Raw genomic sequence first — 22,035 nt, forward strand, 5'->3', positions numbered from 1 at the left:
AGATGTGAGTTTCTCAGCGAAGAGCATTCCAAATAGCACAATGATGTAGGGTGTTAAACTCTCTTTCGAATACGATGATTATAACGTGCAGAGATGAACGCCGTTCGACTGATATGTTTAATAACAGGATATCGTGGGCGATCGCAAACACCACATTCACCATACTAAGGAGAGTGAATTCTTGCAGTCAGTGAAGTCTCCTTTCTTTTGGATCTTCTTTATCGTGCCCTCTTTTAGTTCGTCACTAAGATTGAAGGTATTCTGAAAGTCGTCTATAACTGGACGTATGAGATGGTCAGTTATGGTGGGATCTGCTTTCAATACCGCAGGAGATATATTATCAATGTCAGGCGCTTTGTTGTTTTTGAGAGCATCAATTCCAAAAAGGGTAGGTGGTTTGGAGACAGTGGCATGTTCATGTGTCATTGGAGGGTCAAGGATTTGATGTACATGAGAAACTTAAACCTAATTTGAAAGCAAATGATAATATTGGAAGCTTGGAAGAAGCTTTGGTATCCCAATGCAACATTGTGAAATGCAGTTTCAAGTAACGAGTTATAAATTTCAAACCATAATACTTGCAATAATATCAGGTTACAATTAATGGAAGTGTTTGCACTAAAAACTATTTTTCATAAAACCCATTTAACGATTTAATCTCATTTTCTCTCGTAAATAACCAAGTGCAGACACTACAGAAACTTCAAAAAATTGTGCATTATTTTAAATTTATTTGTTGTTTTACTTAGTTTGTTTTCTTTGTTTGTTTAAATTTGTTATCAATTTAATGACATCTTAAAACTAATTGCACTCTAGACTCCAGACTCCTAAAATCTGAATGGAGTAAGAGAAAATGCAACTAATCACACATTTTCACGTGTGACAAACTCCAAAGACAAACAAGACAATTGGTAAAGAAACCTAAAGAAAGAAAGTGCACGCATATAGACGAATAAATGTTTAAAGGGACAGAGATAAATCTCTTAAGAAAACAAAAAAAAATAAAATAAAAAATGTAAAATAAAATAAGTAATCGGAGCTGTTAAAATTTATCACTTAAGATTATATAAAACCAGACAGACACTCGATTCATAGCCATAGTGCAAAGCCGAAGGCAGTGCACTCTTTAGCTGTCCTTTTCTAACTGGCTAATAATGTAGGCAAACTAACTGACTGACTGTTTGACTATGTGAATGTCTGGTTAACTGACTATATGACTCTGTAGTTGACACTTTATACCACAATAAATTTCTATACACCTTAATTCTTTTATTTCTTTTCTTTTTTTCAACGTTGTTTGGCTTTAAATGTCAACTGTATAGGCATCATCGGTTTCAGTGCATCTTTGTATTCTTTTCTGGAAGACAATGAATGCTGTTTTATTTGCTGATGCTAATCTATGCTGCCAGTTAGGCCCTTTTTCTATATTTTTTTTGTCTTTTCTTCTTTTTTTTTTAAAAAATACCAAAATGGAGCAGAACATTTATTAACTGCATTGGATTTCTTTTCTTGTTTTTGTTTGAGATTTTAGAAACCTTTTTTAGGGTCTTTTGTGCGCAATGCAGTTTATTGCACTTTGTTACAAAATGCATACAAGTGTCAAGCAGGTTTTGTGTTAGTGATTTTTTTTTGTATCTAAAAAGGGTCAACGATTTGTTACCTGTTGCGTTTTTATTTGGTTTTTTATATTAATTCGATTAGAACAGGTTTAATATCTGCTATAAGTTTTTTTTATTATTAATACTCTTACATTTAATAAAAGAAGTAAATATACTGCCATATTGTTTTTTATATCAAAATGAGTTTAGAATTTAGGTAAATGCTTTAATCTTATTAGGACTTAAATATTTTGCACCCTTGGGTCAAAATAAAGAACAATTTTTAAAAAATTTAAACAAGTTTAAATAATTTTTTCTCAAAATTAGCCTCGCCAGAACTGAATATCAAATTGGGACCTTTAAAGCTAAAGATTTCTTCAGGGCTATGGGTGGTTTACGTAAAAGCGAGAATAAAACAAGTAAGAAAGTATGGTCGGTCAAGCCCGACCATATAATACCTTACACCAAGTAAATGAGTAAAAATATTTTTCTTTTAAAATATCAATAATTTATATTCGTGAGTGATTTTCGGAAGTGGGCCTTATATGGGAGCTATGACTAATTATGGACCGATCGTAACAAAATTTGGTGACATGAAGTTTGTATATATAAAACTTATTTTTATATTACTTATATATTTAAAATTATATGTACCAAATTTTATCGAAATATCTTAAAAATTGCGACCTGTACTCTGCGCACAAGGTTTATATGGACAGCCAACCAGCCAGCTAGACGGACGGACGGACATCGTTTAATCGACTCAAAAAGTGATTCTAAGTCGATCGGTATACTTTAAGGTGGGCGTTACACACATCTGCACAAACGCATAATACCCTGGTGGAGTTAATAAAAAAATAAAATCATCAAAACAAGAAATGGATCAAACGGGCAACAACTTGTGCTGTATGTTCATAATTTGCATAAGTTGATCAATCTGTCAAATAGTATGAAACACTAATAACACTGTCCATCAGCATTTTCGGAAAAGAATAGCGATCCTATAATTATGAATGGGCATTAGAGTGACAATCAGTTGTATGGAAACAAATTTTTGTTAAAATTTTGAAGAGTGCCGGGTGGAATATTGTGACACTAGGCCTAAATGTTAAGTGCTGAAAATTTGAGCCAAATCGGGCAACGATTTCTGGACGCGCATCGAGGTCAAAGTTCAGATATATGCAGAATTTTACTGTTAATATGGAATAAATAGGTGAAACTCGTTAACTTTCTGCATTGTTTTCTAGAAATATGTAGATTTATTTATATTAATGAATATTACATTAAAAAAAAAATTTTGGAAATTAACCCTGTATCTCCTTTGGTTCAAAATGACCCAAAAACTGTATTATCGCCAAAATTAGAGAAAAATGCTAATTTTTCAGTTTTTGAAAAAAGTTTGCTACTAAATAAATACTTTTGCAATTGAATGCAAAAGAATCGAAATGTGTACGTAATTATCGTTGTAATAAGATATAAATGACAAAATTTGATTAAAAAATTTTAAAGTTATTACAAATTCGCCAGACCATTAACGTGTTTCAGGCCACATGAACAAAAAATTTAGGAAAAAAATTAAGATATTTCGAGAAAAATTAAAATAAAAGCTCATTTTTACTTAAAATATGTCCGTATTTACTTGTATATGAGTTTTTGTCTTCGTAGGATACCGTTAACCTATTTGCAGGTATGGCCAAAAAAATAATTTTTTTTAACGGCTGTTTCAAAACTCCATTTTCAAATTTTTAAAAATTTTGTTAAACAAATTTCAGATTTTTTCGATCATCTCATTGGGGTTTATTGAGATCAAAATAGGGAATAAAAATATGAAAAAATTATGTCAATACCTCTTACAGTTTTTCCGTACCGGCGATTTAAATTTTGCGTTTTTCAAGAAAAACTAATTTTTTGTCCATATTTAGGCGAATGAGTCCAATTTCCTTACTGTTATACATTTTAAGTAAAACCTATCCATAATATTATAGTCCTTGTAATTCTAAATATGTTCTGAAAGTTTTACTAAAATCGGAAAACGATAACCTTTGAATCGTGAAGGTCAATGGTCAAATTTTTCAATATTTGGAATTTCTAATGAAAAGATAGCGAAATGTTATATATTTTTGGGCCGATTTTCATGAAACTTGAGGAAAATATATATTAGGGTCTAGCATTTACAACAACAGTGCAAAAATGGATTTTAACCTTTAAGAGGACTTGGGGTCAAAATGGTTGTGTTTTTCGTGATTTTAAAAGTTGAGGGTAATTTGGACCCCAAGTGCTGCTAAGGGTTAATTTCCATTTTTGTGCTGGTTTTTTAAATTCTGGACTTTATGTTATATTTTCCTTAATTTGCATTAAAATCGGGCCAAAAATATATAACATTTCGCTATCTTTTCATTAGAAATTCCAAATATTGAAAAATTTAACCTTTGACCTTCACGATTCAAAGGTTATCGTTTTCCGATTTCAGTAAAACTTTCAGAACGTATTTAAAATTACAAGGACTATAATATTATGAATAGGTTTTACTTAAAATGTATAACAGTAAGGAAATTGGACTCATTCGCCTAAATATGGACAAAAAATTAGTTTTTCTTGAAAAACGCAAAATTTAAATCGCAGGTACGGAAAAACTGTAAGAGGTATTGACATAATTTTTTCATATTTTTATTCCCTATTTTGATCTCAATAAACCCCAATGTGATGATCGAAAAAATCTGAAATTTGTTTAACAAAATTTTTAAAAATTTGAAAATGGAGTTTTGAAACAGCCGTTAAAAAAAATTATTTTTTTTGGCCATACCTGCAAATAGGTTAATGGTATCTTACGAAGACAAAAACTCATATACAAGTAAATATGGACATATTTTAAGTAAAAATGAGCTTTTATTTTAATTTTTCTCGAAATATCTTAATTTTTTTCCTAAATTTTTTGTTCAAGTGGCCTGAATCACGTTAATGGTCTGGCGAATTTGTAATAACTTTAAAATTTTTTAATCAAATTTTGTCATTTATATCTCATTACAACGATAATTACGTACACATTTCGATTCTTTTGCATTCAATTGTAAAAGTATTTATTTAGTAGCAAAATTTTTTCAAAAACTGAAAAATTTGCATTTTTCTCTAATTTTGGCGATAATACAGTTTTTGGGTCATTTTGAACCAAAGGAGATACAGGGTTAATTTCCAAAAAAATTTTTTAATGTAATATTCATTAATATAAATAAATCTACATATTTCTAGAAAACAATGCAGAAAGTTAACGAGTTTCACCTATTTATTCCATATTAACAGTAAAATTTTGCATATATCTGAACTTTGACCTCGATGCGCGTCCAGAAATCGTTGTCCGATTTGGCTCAAATTTTCAGCACTTTACATTTAGGCCTAGTGTCACAATATTCCACCCGGCACTCTTTGAAATCTAAAAAAAAAAAATCGGCTGTCACTCTAATGGGCATGTTGAGTAGATCATTTTTGTAGAATAAACTTATCCTTCTCAGTCCCGAGGAAAAACCAAGTCTCGGAAATCTTCAAAAATATTTTTTTATGCTTCTGGAAGAAACAATAGAATAAAAAATTTTTCAAGGACGAAAGGATTTTGAGATATTGGACATTGGTAACCAAATTAAACAAAAAAACTTATTTATTTAGACATTTACCTTTTAAAATTCATGAATATAATTATTCTCCTGGATGAAAACTGATTGATTAAGAATGGAACTCCATGAAGCACTACCGATCATTTGTAATGCATAGAAACATGCTAAAATGAAATTCATTTTAACCGCTTCATTTGAGCTTGAGGCAAAACTTCGGGTGGTTGTGACTCTTCTCTTTCCAATAATTCTTCCGATATTTCCTCTGCAAATGCCAAATAGTTTGTTCCACCTCATTTTCTTCATCATCTGAAATATCTTCAATATCGCTTTCCATGAGCAGGTCAACAATCTGTTGCTCTGTAAATTCACTTGGCATTTTTTTCGCAATAGGTTACAAATGTGCAGCGGACTGGACATGCAAAAAACAAGTAAAAATATTTGTTTTTTTTAATATTTTCAGGTAAACAAAACTTAATTTTTTTTGGAAATTTTTTTATAAAACTTTTTTTAAATTCTTTTAAAAATTGTTTCTTTTCGAAATTGTTTATTAATTTTTTAAAAAATTTTTGAAAACTTTTTTTTTTGAAAAAATAATTCATGACAAAAAAAATTTGTATGAAAAAAAATTCGGGTTTAAGAATATTTTTCCCGATTTTGACCCATTATAGGTCCAACTTACTATAGCTTTATATACATCGTTGCAATGGACTTTGAATATCTATCATTAGATATCCATATTGTCTATATTAATGACTTAGTAATACAGATATAGATCAAAAATAGGCCAAAAATCTAGGTTTTTCCGATTTTTTCCTTATATCCCTTTGTGGGCCGATTTTGAATAGCAACCGAGCCGGAAGAATTCCCGACATCATGGCGAAGGGTATAAAAATGCCCTATCTTTAGGGGTTAATTTTACCCTTTTTTCGAGAAAACCAAAAAAAGTCCTTTTAAAAGGGACATTTAAGGATTAAAATATTCTACGAAAATTTTTGCCGGATAATTTCATTGGGGGTCACCAAAGATACTAATGTTGTAAATAAAGCTCTTTACGCTTAATTAGCAAAATAACACTCCACCTCGGATCTCACTTTTTTAAAAAATCGTCAAAAATCCAAGTATGATACGAATGAGCTGAAATTTAAAATGTAAATAGTCCTTACGAAGATCTACTAAAAACATTCATCTTTTAGTTTAAGAGATGTTTTTGGTCGATCTTGGTAGAATCACTACCAATATTGCATTTAAAACCAGGAGCAATCATAAGGATTGGTGTGGGCCAGAAAATATAAAAAAGTGGCAAAAACCTAAAACGTTTAAACATGGTTGGGGAAATATTATTATATGGGGATGCTTTTCTTGGTATTACGTTGGTCCAATTTATTGGATTAAAGAAAATATGGATAAGCACTTGTATGTAAATATTTTGGAGAATGTTATAAAGCCACATGCAGAATGGAATATGCCCTTAAAATGGCTCTTCCGGCAAGATAATGACCCAAAGCACACGTCAGGTCTTGCAAAAAAATGGTTTTTATATAACAAAATTCATGTTATGGAATGGCCGTCTCAATAACCAGACTTAAATCCTATGGAAAATAGTAAATGACAAACTCGGACCTGAAAAATTGAAAAATAAGGAAGAACTTTGGCAGAAAATTCAGTAAATATGGTATGCAATTTCCCGATCTACATGCGAAAGTTTGTTAAATTCAATCCCCAATTAGAAATAATTGATATACAACAAAATATTAAGAAAACAACGAATTCTTATGATGATTTTTTATTTTTAATCATTTTAAGACTGATTGATTCTATTTGAATGTCGCATATTTTATTTAGTCTTTTAGATTTGACATCGTTTTTAACATAAGAATGTGTTATTTTTTTTTTATTTTATTTGTTTCTATTTATTGCTTACGTTATGAGCATTAATATATAATAAACAAATTTTAAATTTTTAAATCAAATTTTGTAGTTTTACCACTTTAATCGAATTCATATGTAGTGATTCTATTGTATTGTCCGTCACTGTAGATAACTGTTAGTAAGTTGTTTTGATTTTATTCAGAATTTTATCGCAAATATCGCTGATATTTTAAAAAGTAAATTTCGACCTTCCGTAGGCCAACCAGATCTAAAAAACCATAAAAAGATCTAGCAACATTAAACAAATAAATCACTAAACCTAAATAGCTCTTCAACTAATAAGGATAACCTACACATGTAAGCGTATTTTTTGTAGATCTTCTCAAGGACTATTTATAAAATATACATATATGCTTCCAAAAACTACCAAAAAGTCAAACACATTTCAAAATTTGTTTCTAGGTTTATATGTTTTGGAGATATAGAGGGTACAGGCTTTACCCGTTTTTGACCGATTTATCTTCCTTAACGGATTCTACCCAATAACTCTTAGAGAGACAAGTCTTATCAATAGGTATGTATTTGTAGAGAAGCTTCTCAGTTATCTCATATTCTTCTTCGTAGTGATAGCTTCTACAAAAGTCATTGTAAGGGAATCGTAGTCTTTGAGCGAGAGCACAGACAGTGACTAGTAATTCCTTAAGTGAAATCTAGTCACATTTATTGCAAGTAGCTTTCTATGCATATCTATTTTAGGTCAGAATTGGATGGTCTCCATGCAAATGCACTATTTCTTCCTTGGCAGTTAGATAAAGTTTATGTGAAATTAGTGGTTTCTTCATAATTAGAAAATTGCAATTATCAAAACTAAATTAATTTAATTTTGGGTGGACCACGGCTCTAGTTTGACCATTATCAAATTGATAAACAGAACAGTTTTTAGTCACCACCATTCTCATAACATTATCGAACTTGCCCTTGGAATACGAGTATAATTGTATACTGAATATAAGTTTTTAATTTTCTTTTAAGTTTAGTCGAATTATCTTTTTAATGAAATTGGTTCTAAAAGAAAACCAAACCCCAAAGAATAATTACACAGGTCAACAGCAAAAAAAAAAAGCCTCACTAACCACTATATAGATTTGATGCATCATGGTTACCTAAGTTCAAAAATGGTAAAAAAATGTTTATTCTATGGATAGATTTTTTTAATTTTTTTTTCTAAAATTGAGATTTTTTTTAATCACTCCACATAATTTACATAACCTCCAATCTGTTTATATATTACGTTTTAATCGGTTCAGTAGTTTCGGAGTTATAATAACAAATTGAAGTAAAAAATATGTTTTTTACGTGAAAATAGCAAATTTTTGTGTTTTAAAAAACTCATGAAAAATTAAAACGGCAGAACTTGTTCATGTTTATTACTTTGTCTCAAAGTCGCACATAATAGCAACAAAATGAGATATCGGACAAAATAATATCGGACTAACCCTTTTTGAGTTATCATAAATTATGTGGAGAAACGGTTAAAAAAATTCACAATTTTAGAAAAAAAAAATTCTCCATAGAATTTAAAATTTGTACCATATTTGTACTACTGGAACGACAATACATCAAAATTGTGCAGTGGTTTAAAAAGCCGCTAAAATTTGTTTCGATTTTGTTGCCCTGTGTTATCGGTTCTAACTCTAGGTGAAACTAACTCGATGAATACGATTTTGAATAAATTTTTTACGGATTATATTATGTCTGTAGTTTCTAATAACTTCGATCTGAATAAAACTTGTATAGGATTCCATTGACCTTTGATATTCTATTACCTTAGAAAATGAAAGTTTTGAAAACTATAAAAAAAATCTATGTATTTTTCCTCATGCATTCTTCAATTAAATTCATACTTTTGCCACCACCCCTCATGTAACTTAATCCGTTGCCCTTATAAGAATCATCAAAAAACTCATCAAATAAAATTAAACTTTCCCATTTTCACCAATTAATGTCAAATTATTGTATGAATTAAATACATAAGCAACAAAATTTGTTAAATTGCCATAACTTACGAATTTTTCCATACACTCGAGCTGAAGAATTTATAAAACATCAGCAAAAGAATTATTGGTACGAATGTATGGAAAATGCGGGTTTACATTTGAGCGTATGTTCGAAAGATGGATGAATGGGATGGATGGTTTCATTTAAGATACATTTGTAGTTTCATTTAATTGCAAAGAATTGCATGTAATAATTCTAAAAGTATCGATATTTATGGATGTATTTTCAATTACAAATTTGTTCATTGGTTTAGTGAAGAAAAGATCAATGGCTTTAGGAAAATGAAAAATTGAAATAAAATTAATTCAATTGAAATTGTGGCATTCAATTACTAATTTTGCCGGGCCCTTTTAAAAAGAGCAAACAATAATTTGACCAATTACTTAGTTTGTAAATACGTTACAATAATTTAATTAATAACACTGTGCAACAGTGAAAAAACAAACAGTATAGGTTCGACTCTACTACCAATGGGTAGTAAAACCCTATACTCAGTTTGTCCATTTTGGTGACCGATTTTTTTTTTTTGGGCCCCCAAAGTTTCTCAAAATCAGTGGGGCCTCTAAAAAAGGTGTCATCAGTTTTTGGTTAACAGCTAATTCAGACTTTGTGATACGGCTTAACTTTATATGCCAATAATATAGCTAAGAGTCCGCCAAATAAATTTTGTTAAAATTTTTTTTCCAAAAAATAGCTTTTCGTGCACTTTTGTTGAAAAAATATAGGAAAAATTTTTTTTTTTTACTTTTTTTAGAATAACTTCCTGGGTCTCTTAATTTTTCACTAACAATATCACTAGTTTACAAGGTTTTTGCTCATGAATTGAAACATATGGGGATTTGTGTATTTAGGTCTTCTAACTTCGGAAAAAATATTAAAAAAAATCCTGGACGTCAAACTTTTGAGATATTTATTAAAAACGAAACATATAAAAATGTACATTAAATTAGGACAAACAAATTAAAAGTGAAGTGTTTAGTACTCTTTTTATAATTATTTTCATTTGTCTCCCTCACGGCACTTCAACAGTTGTCTCTTAGCATATTCTGATCCCAAAAACCTTGATAATTCCTCTCGAAAAACTTCAAATCTTGATTGAAACGCTCTCCATGTTCGTCACTCATGTGTCCGAGGTTTTCCGAGAAAAAATCCACATGAGAATGTAAAAAGTGAATTTTGAGGGATATATTTACACCCATCAGTTCAAAATTATGTAATAAATTCACAACAATATCTCTGTAATTTTGACTTTTCTTATTCCCCAAAAATTCTTGAACAACAAGTTTAAAAGAATTCCATGCTGCATTTTCAACATCGGTTAATAGACACTCAAATTTGGTATCAACCTAAATTTTTCTTATTTGAGGATCCACAAATATCCCTTCTTTTAGTTTAGCCTCAGAAAGACTCGGGAACACGCTGCATAAATATTGATATGCTGGTTTTGTCTTATCTAAAGCTTTTACGAAATTTTTTAATGTAAATAAGCATTTTGCAGTGTTTGTGTTATAGGAAAACCTCGATTTGCCTGAATAATTTTTCTGCAAATGAAACAAAAATGGTCTGGGTTTATTTTACACTTTCCAGAAGACATTTTAAAATAGTTTTTACTTTAGAGTTTTGTATTTAATAGCGATTTATTAACGTTTATCTACAGGAAAGATACACTTTTAAACAGTATATATTTTGTTCCCGTTAATTTTTTTTGGAATTTGTCAAAAGAATAAAACTCTGAAAGTATCTAGTAGCTTCGCCAGAGTGTTGAGTACCCAAAAACGATGTAAATACTTAATTACTACAATTCGGTACACTACAGTATGCATTAGTAGTACTCAGGGCAGGTGAAAAATAAAAACCCATATTTCTCAATATTTTGACGTATAGGTGGGAAACAAAAAATGGTCAATTAACTAGCGTCCCTAGCTCTTCTTAAAAATATAAGTTTCATTCCATGAGCAAACAAAAATTTTTGATTTGTAAACTAGTGTATTTAACAAAGTTGTAGCTACGGTAAAGTTGAACAACTCTTGTGAACATATCAATGCATTCTGAACGTATCTAGTCACTCTAAATAGCACATAAAGATCACTTTGTACCTTAACAATTTTCGTTTTTACTATTTTTTGACTCTAAAACAAAGAGTTTTTTTTAAAATAGTATGATCAAGTCCACACTTCTATGTTGTGCTGTATTATTTACTCGGCTGAGGTGTTCGGAATGGGGATCAGTGGGTGGACCCTCAATGTCACACATTTAAAAAAAAATCGCCAAAAAGCCATTTATGATCCGAATGAGCTGAAATTTATAATATAGATAGTTCTTGAGAAGGTCTACAAAAAATAAGCTTTTATCTGTCTCTTGCTTTTATATATCTCTTTTAGTTCAAGAGATATTTAGGTTTAATTTTTTTTAAATTTTGTTTTCTATATATGATGGGCCTACGAAAGGTCGATATTTATTTTTTTATATATGACGTATATTTGCGATAAAATTCTAAAGAAAATAAAATAAACCTGATAACAATTATCTCGTCCATATAAAAAGTTACACGCATCCAAAGTTGAAGCATCTTTTTATATATGTATATCATGTGTTTTTTAAGTTTTTTACCAAAAAAGTCCCCATATTAATTCTTTTATAAAAAACAAATTTTCTTTGGGACTATATAAATTTTTTTATGATCTGGAAAGTGAACTTAATACAAAAACGTTTAAAGTAAATTTTGACTAACTTAAGTGGACATTGTACCCCACAGCCCTATCCAAACTTGGCCAATTTTGAAACAAAATTTTAGGTTTGAGTAAAAAATTCTCAAAACGCAAAGCACCGATCCTCAAAATCTCTTCATATTTCTATAGTCCTATATATTGTTTATATACATTCAAAACGCTTTTACTATCATACTGTAAATAACGTCAAAGTGGTATATTTTCTAAAAAAAACTCAGTTTTTGGAACACATTTTCCCCGCTTTAGGAATTTCGGTGTTTGAAAACAAAGAATGACAACATTAGTGATGCCATTGACGTAAGAACATTTAGATGTATATCACTTCCAAATTTCATTGTGATGTCTGTAACTGTTCAAATTTTACATTAATTCAAAGATTATATTTTTCTTGATGGAAAATCACCATTTTATAATATTGTTAGTTTTTAAGGTAAATGACGTCCGAAAAAACACAGAATTAATTCCTTTCACTACAATATCAATCTTTAAGTCATAAGGTTTCCATCGATATCAAAAACTTATAAAAAAGCTTATATTTATCCTTCAGAAGCTCCACAAACATTGCCCACTTTCAATAATTTTAAAGTTTTTTCATATCTTGCATCAAGCCGGTCTTGCGTGATCAAGATTGGATAAAGTGATGCGCCCGGATCATACCGATAATGATTTGCCCATTCTTCGTTATTCCAGCACAATAGAATATACATTTTTAACAAAAAATCTTTGTTTTAGAGTCAAAAAATAGTAAAAAACTAAAATTTTTAAGCTACAAAGTGATTTTTGACAGCTATTTAGATTGCTTGGATATATTCAGATTGCATTGATATGTTCACAAGAGTTATTCAGATTTACCGTAGCTATAACTTTGTTAAATATTGTTAGTGAAAAATTAGTAGTCCCTGGAAGTTATTCTAAAAAAAGTAAAAAAAAAAATTTTTCTTCCTATATTTTTTCAACAAAAGTGCACGAAAAAGCTATTTTTTGGGAAAAAAATGTTAACAAAATTTATTTGGCGGACTCTTAGCTATATTATTGCCATATAAAGTTAAGCCGTAACAAAAAGTCTGAATTAGCTGATATCCAAAAACTGATGACACCTATTTTAGTAGTAGAGTCGAACCTATACTGTCATGATCTTGTGTTTTCCAAAAGTCTTCATTTGTTGCATAGTGTAATCATTTAAAAATAAAGTAGAAAAGCTATTTTCAGTTAATAAAATGTTCAAAAAGCGTTTAGTCTATATTTACTTATTATATATCCTTATTTTACTCATTTTCAATCCGTATAGTGCTGTGCTTAATTAATAGAATTGTAGTAAGTTTTTATACAGTGTTATTTGAAATTTAATTATAAATCATTTCCTTTATTATAATCTTACCACATCAATCTTTCTTTATAACTCCTTAGCTAATATTTACATTGTAAAATAAATAGAACCTGCATTAAAAATCCTCAGTTCTTAATGCTTGACTGGCGAAACTAAAAAGCCCATCCTTAAAATAATGCGCATAAGTGTTTTTCAGTCTTCAATAATTCTTTTTAAAACCATTTGAAATTAAATCCGATACAGGTTTGCGCATCTAAGACATTTAATTTCATACTTTACATACGCAATTTATTTGGTATTGTTTTGAATATTTTTTTCTCTAAACATCCTGGGAATTGAAAGGATAATATTTACTTTATTTTCCATTTATTTTTGTGGTTGTGTAATATTTAATTTTTGATTTCCATTATACTCATTAACCCTTTTTTTGCTTATGAGCGTCTCTGTTAAGCGATATTGTAATTTCCACCCCTGCAATTATAGTGCATTTCTTTTTTCATTGTATTCAAATGGGAATATCTATGAAATGTGATTATATTAGGTTTATTATATTGTTTGTAACAAATTTTAAGTTATTGAGTACATAGAGTTTTACTTAAGGACTTACTCAAGCCGATATCAGTTGAAACGCAATATCAGATACGTTATTACATTACATTACGGTAACGAATCAGGAAGTAAGTTGAGTGACCCCCTCTGGTTCCTTATAGATAGCGGAGTCGAATTTTCTGAAGTCCGCAAATATTTAACAAACATGAATGACACATAAATATATCGGTTATGGTGGTAAATAGTTAGCTATAGAAAAAAATCGGCCTATAAATAACTGAATTAGGATCAAAGGAATTATTTAAAATGTAACTCTGTAGGCACAAAAATATTGTAGAGATGTAACAAATCAGCCAAATCGTTAAGATAGGATAGTTAATAAAGACAGCCAGTTACACCAACTCTCTTTGATCCATAACTTGGTCCCTTTGTGATAACCTAAAGGATGCATCCGGTTTCGGTCACTTAAATCAGAACCCTTAATTACACAGTACAACATTTTTCAGTTCATTGCTTTGGGACTCAATTCTGACAATTGCACGTGAAAGTAGCCCCAAAAATAAGAACTTCTGCATCATTAGTTTTGTCAAGTTGGCAAAAAATTTTATTATGATCGGTCGATAATTATTCATAGCTCCCATATAAGACCTGATTCCGAAAATCACTTTAAAGTGAATAAATCTGTTAAAAATGATGGTATACATACAAAATTCATGATAAATAACTTTCATATAAACACAAATCACACGACCTAATTTCATGGTGATCGGTCCATAATTGGATTTGTAATCCAGTTATTGATCAAAAAAGGTGAAAAATTGGTAAAAAAATTTAAAAATGGGAATTTTTGCGATTTTTAAGGCACTGGATGCACCTTTTTCGGGTAGGTATGTTCCGTACTTATTTTCTACTATTCAATATCTACAGCTCTGCTTCAGCCACAAAAGAGATTTTCCGTACGGTATACGAGATATAACCGTGCTAAAATATAGAAAAAGTGATAAAAATCCACCTTGAGGAAAAAAAATCGTATGGCCATTAAATTATTACGGCAGCCAACTTGACAAAACTAATGATGCAGAAGTTCTTATTTTTGGGGCTACTTTCACGTGCAATTGTCAGAATTGAGTCCCAAAATCATGTGTTGTACTGTGTTATTTGTTGTTATTTCCATACCAAACCAATCTGATAAACGAATGAGCGAATACATCCTCCTAATATTTAACCTCAATAGATCCGTTAGATTGTGTAGAAAAGGACTACCCATTGTCACATTCCGTTAGAGTTTCCTCTTCGTCTTCACCATGACAACTTCTACAAAAATAATTGGAAGGAATATTCATACTCCTGATATGCGTATCTATCAAACAGTACCATGTCAATGCGGTTAGCGAAATCTAAGCAACAAGAACAGAAAAACAAGTGAAATAAGAGAAATAAATCTGTAAATTCTAAACGGATAGTCCTATTTGTACTATAAACACCAAGGGAACGCAACCTTAAGACCCCAAAGTGGGGACCTCAGATATATGAATAATTAATATATAAGCAACTTAAATTATAAAGTAAAAAAATGTGGTAAAAATAGAGCCAAAAATCTAAAAATCCCATTTATGCGATTTTTGGAAATTGTGGGATTTTGACAAAAAATTGCATTTAAAACTATTTGAATCCCAAAAAACTGTATGATGAGAAAATTACATAATATTGTTGTAATTGTGCTTCCAAAAATACGGTGAATGGTGAAATACGGTGAAATGGAAAAAGGAATAGCCCTGAATATGTGTCTATTTATCGATGTTTTGTAGATTTCTTCTAGTAAATTCCAGGCATATAATAAACATCATTCAAATCAGACCGAGAGCAAAAATTTGTCACCATTTTAAATTTGTCATATACCGGAGCTACTTTGGGGTCATGGAGTTCGTAGTTGGCTGTCGCTTAAAATCCACAAAATTCAATACAAAATCCCCTTCAGACTTGGAACCATCTCTATAGATATCGAACGTCTGTCAAGGAAGGCTATATTAGCCATTATTCGCAGGGATGTTTGATGTGCATCCCAAAATTGTTCATTGGCCGGAATTCCCAGACCTCAATGCCCCCACAGTACTGATATTGGCTGCTGAATTAAGGGACAATTTCAGTTTGAGCATAATATCAGTCGGTAGCCAGTGCAACACAAAAAACAAAGCTCGCGACGGAGTACTTCTTAGCCCACCTTCAATCATCCTTATAGAAATCCATAGGATCCGTTGGGTAGTTCCGAAATACGTAGATTAACCAAGTGCCACCAAACCAGTGCAACGTATGGAATTAATTATCATGTCACGTTCCTTGGATTTATAACCCTAGTCCTCTCTATGTCCCTGCTGCATGCATGTTCAGGCTCCAAAACAGTGTCGAGTCTAGAATAATACTCAGATACTTTGCTCTGTCCGAGAGCCCAAGTTCTATCCTACTGAGATGAGATAATGGGGAAAGGGGTATCTTTCACTTTCTCGAAAAGGGAATCCAAGTTCACTATCACTGCTCTATCGGCTAAGTATATTTAGTGTGGTTTGTATACAATGTCTATAGACATTGTGAGAGAATCGTCAGGTGATTCCCAGAAACAACCACAGCAAGATCGGCAGCATACGCAACAGTTTTAGCACAGAAGTAATCAAGCAAAGGTTCGAAAAACCTAATTCTTAATTCATTTTTCCAAATCACATTAAAAATATTCTCTTAACAATTACATTAAACCATTCAGCACGAATTAATTCGTTGTCTTAATTCCTTAGTACTTCAAATGTATTGTATTCATTCCTTTGAGAATTCATTCTTTGTAGAATTTATTCCTTCCAAATTTTCTTCAATTCCAATCTATTACAAAAAGGCTTTAGACAAATTTGTTCAACTCATTTTTGTAAATGATTAAAAGCTAAACAATGAAGAAAAAATATTTTAATTCAATTTTTATTAGATTTGATTTAACGAAAGTTTAATCATTTAAATGTTGAATGAATTAATTCCATTATGAATTGATTCAACAATGAATATATTCTATTCAAATAAAGAACTCGATTTTGGGAATGGATTTATGGAATTTTAATTTTCAAATGCTGTAGCTGTAGCGATATATTGTAGACCTTATAAATAAAAAGTAAGAGAGCTAAAAGCTTTTTTTTCTTAATATTTAGCGAAAAAAAATTTGGGTGAAAAAAAAAATTCGGGTTAAAAAATATTTTTTCCGATTTTGACCCATGTACAACTTACTATGGTTAGGTCAAAAATCGAGGTTTTCCTGGTTTTTCCTTATATCTCAGCCATTTGTGCACCGATTTTCTCGATTTAAAATAGCAGCCGAGTCGGAAGAATTGCGGAGATATTGATGTATGAATCGTGTATGTAAGTTATTTGGGGGCTCCGGAAAGTTGATATCAACAGACATACAGACAGACATGGCTTAATCGACTCCGCTATCTATAAGGATCCAGAATATATATACTTTATAGGGTCGGAAATGAGAAATGTAGAAATTACAAACGGAATGAAAAACTTATATATACCCTTCTCACAAAGGTGAAGGGTATAAAAATGCTTCAAATCGGATCGACATCAAAAATTTAATTCCGAATTAAGATTTTAGTGAATTAAGCTCAAACTGAATTAATTAATTCGAAGCTCCGGAAGAAGTTAATACAAGATTCAATAGAAGTGGCGATAAAACCACTACATGAGGAGTGTTCCTTTTCTACATATCCCACATGCGAAGGCAGTGCATTGTCAACAGACTATCCATTTATTTATATATGCACGCTGTGAAGCAGAAAGTGGTGCTGGATCTAATGTCAAATATTGCACCCTAAACTTATTATAAACGTTTTTTAGTTTAATTAAAGAACATTTATTAGTTATTCGATAAATAATGTGATATTTTTAAAAGCAATATAACTAAAATAAATCCAGATCAGCTGTATAGTACAAAAGCGTTAGAGAAGTAGTGTGCATATAGAAGTCAATAACGCCAAGCACTTTTCCTGCATCGATTCGCAATTTAACCCTTTAATTTCTTTACACGATTACGTTTATTTTATTATGTTCGTATGTATTGTTAACATTGATTGACAATTGTTTGTTTGCACATTTTTTTTATTTGTTGATTCATTTTCGTAAATTTCGAAATAATTATTATTCAGAAATTTTTCAAAATGTTTGCGTATGAATATTTGATGAATTGCAGTTTGCTTTATAAAGAAAACTTTTCACAATGGATTGAGATAGTCAATGAAAGGATTATTATTTGTTGGAAAATAAAATCACAAGGTAGATTTCATTGTATTGAGGGAGGGTGTGTTAACAAGTCAAAATAGACAGAAGAATGAACAAAAATAAGTAGAACGTGGGAATGTTATTAAAAAATTGAAAATTGCGCAGAAATATAATTTCTCCAAAAAAATTCTTGGAATATCTTTAGTAAGTGCATGTAATATGTCAAAATAAAAATTCTTTTAAATCATAACAATCATTTCACATGATTTTAAATTGTTTTCTTTAATGATTCATAAATTTGTTCACTTCTAAACACCAAATAGCTTTGGAATTTTCTTCTTATTTCTTTGTATATATTTCTTTAAGCGTTTTGAAAGAGATTAACCTAACAAAGTTAACATGCAATCTTGCATTTACTTGCTGTTGATCAACCATGTCTGAAATGTGTATGAAACCCTTTTCACCAAAAAAAGAAGACAAAAAATTAAATAGAAGAACAAGAAATGTCTGTCTTAAGAGGTCAATAAAACTTAGATTGTTAGACAATCTAAGACCAACTCACAAGAAGATGATGACGTTGGCGTTGTTGATGCTGTCTCTGCTGCAGTTTGGCTACCTGAGTATCCGTAGCTAATAGAAATAGCTAACCGTTGCTGCCGCTTTGCTACATGCGCATTAAGCCAAGTATGTAGGTTTTGTGCATACACTTGAAGAAATTTTGTTGGAGATTCAAATTTTCGAACTTTTTAAATGTTTTGTTTTATATTACCAGCTGGAAATGTTACAAATGATTCTTTATTGTAAAAGTCATAAGGTGAATGCATTTTTATAAATATTTAATATTTTGTTTAAAATTTGTTGACTTCATGCCGATTTTGTCTTGTGGAAACCTGACCAAATATATGAAAATGTCAGATTTTTGTATGTAATAAATATATAATATCAGCAGTGACTCTGATATGCCAATAAGTACTTTTATAGCGATATATTTCTATCACATACTTGTTTATCCCTTTCCGTCCCCGCCTACACATTTGTGTAGGTAAATTTTGTAGAGACATTTATGTATTATGTACGGTTTTTTCTTACTGTTTTAAATGTCTCAATATTATTTGTTAATTCTTTTTCATTTTTAATATGTTTTTGTGAGATTTACTTTAGTAGTTTGTGTACGAGTGCAAGAAATGTGATCGAAAAGTTCACTGAAATCCGTCAATTTTGAAATAGCTTGGGACTGAAAGGCTTATAGATAACAGAAAGGCAAATATTTGGTATCGTGAAATAGCTCCCAAATGAAATAACTCCCAATGAAATAATTTCCATCAAAAATTAAATAATTCCCAAACTTTGAAAATGAAATAACTACCAAAGGGTAAAATGAATTTTAAAAATATTAGTCCCAAAAAAGCGAAATAACTCCCAATGAAATAAATCCCAATAGAAATGAAATAATTCCCAATCCGAAGCAACTACAAAAGTGAACTTATTCTCCTCTGGGGTATATCAAAAACTGGCTTCGATCAGAAAAGTTTTTTGCATTGCCGGCCTTTGGCCGGGCGCATTTTTTGCATTCCCAAAATAAAATGAAATAAAACCCAACAAAAGTATCATTGGGAGTTATTGCATTATGAAATAACTCCCAACAACAAATTATGAAATAACTCCCTATGCGTTACTAGTTGTTTCATAATGAAATAAATCCCAAGTTGTATGAAAAATTTTTTGGGTGTTATTTCATTTTTTCGTGGAGAGTTATTTCATTTGGGAGTTATTTCACGGTACCTCCATGTAAACCTTGTGCGCAGAGTACAGGTTGCAATCATTTTTTCAGACCAAGGACCAAGCCTATTGAAAGCGACAGAAATCGGTCCTAGCCCCCATACAAATATACTCCCGAAATTGGACTTTATCGGTCATAAATGTTTACTTTATACAAATTTTGCTCCAAATAAGTTTTATATATTATGATCGATCCATAATTATTCATAGCTCCCATATAAGACACGCTTCCGAAAATCAATTTAACGTGCATAAAACTCCTAAAAATGTTGGTATACACATAAAATTCAACATAAATAACTTTCATATAGACATAAATTACATGATCTTATTTCATGGTGATCGGTCCATAATTGGTCATAGCTCCCATATAAGGCACATTTCGAAAATCACGAATGTAAATTATTGAAATTTTAAAAGAAAAATATTTTTGCTCATTCTCTTAGTGTAGGGTATTATATGGTCGGGCTGGAACGACCATATTTTCTTACTTGTTTTTGTACCCTTCACCTTCGTGAGAAGGGTATATATAAGTCTGTCATTCCGTTTGTAATTTCCACAATATAATTTTCCGACTCTATAAAGTATATATATTCTGGATCCTTATAGATAGCGGAGTCGATTAAGCTATGTCCGTCTGTCTGTCTCTCAGTCTGTCTGTTGAAATCAATTTTCTGAAGACCCCAAATATCTTCGGGATCCAAATCTTCAATAATTCTGTCAGACATGCTTTCGAGAAGTTTCCTATTTAAAATCAGCAAAATCGATCCACAAATATCCATATAGACAATATGGATATATAATGATATATATTTCAAAGACCTTTGCAACGACCTACAATTGGTTAAAAAGCGGAGAAAAATATTTTTTTACCCGAACGTTATTTGGTGCCAAGAAGGCTGCATATCTCCATGTCAGTCTACATGTCTGTTTATCTCCATCTATACTGGATCTCAAACAAATTTACAACACTGGAGCATGTTAGGTTACGTGGGTTGCTCGCAAATTAGCGAGTGTATTCCAAGGTCATCTGGCTCATAGTAATCTTCACGTATACTGTGAAAAGTACATGAAATGTGACTTCAGAAGTTCCCGCGAGAACCATCCGGTATTTCTGATCAATTTTATCATATTCGTCAGCGATACATATCTGAGACAGTCCAGATCCTGAAAGAGATATGTACCAAGATGTCTTAGTCTACTCTCTTGTAAAACGGGGCACTCACTTCCTCATCTAAACAAGTTATAATGTAAGTATTTCCAATCATACAGTGCCCAATAGTTATACCTTTAAGAAACATAATCGAATTCCTTCCAAAAGCATTCTGGATATTCTACAAGTGCTGAGATAAGACTTTTATCTACCAAATTGGATATCGCAACCATGGAAGCATGAATTTTTCTCCGCAAAAGTTATGTACCAGGAAGACCCATTAGTTACACACTCTTTAGCGATTTAATTTCACCGGATGCCCTGGAACCCATATTAACTAGACACTGAAGAAATTGAGGATTTCTTTCGACATCCCAGACAATCTGACTAAGGTTTATGGAAATGTGTATAACAAATTATAAAGGGGGAGTTTTAGAGAGTAAGCATTAATTTTTTTTCGAAAATCCCCCTTATGGGGGGCTCACTACAAAAAAGGGTTCGTGGACCGCCCATTTTTACTAAAATCGAATATTTTGAAAGTAGAAATAGTTTTTTGCCACTACTTGAGGTTTTTCGGCCATAGTGCAATGGTGCAGTTTCATTCCAAGTGAAAATCCTTGTTTTGAGCAGGAGTCTATAAACTCTATGAACGACTAATGTTCACTAAGATAATTTTACCTTTTGGTATTGTTGAGTATTGTGAACAGTAAAATGACCTGTAATAGTGTGGTGTGCCTAACAATTTGGATGACCTTCGAAAGGCGATGTCTCACGTGGACCTCTCTACTAGTGGATCTATGAAGGTTAATGTTGCAATTGTTAGCTGTACATATTGATGACTAGCTGATGATATTAGAAGACCTTCAGTGTTTTTGTATACACGAGTACTCGCTATACTTTGCGAAATCCATATTGACGATAAACTGAGGATTTTTCCGGATTAAATCCCTAGTAATTCCGTGATTTTTGATATTTTGGAATCTAAAATTCGGCATACTTATATTACTAATCATTATATGTAAGAGAAGAATGTAGAGGATAGCATCCATAAGTGTAGCAGGTACTCATTATCCCGGTAATACAAAACACAGATTAGGCAATAGGTTTTATC

The sequence above is a fragment of the Calliphora vicina genome, chromosome 5 (genome assembly GCF_958450345.1).
Source record: "Calliphora vicina chromosome 5, idCalVici1.1, whole genome shotgun sequence".
NCBI lineage: Eukaryota > Metazoa > Arthropoda > Insecta > Diptera > Calliphoridae > Calliphora > Calliphora vicina.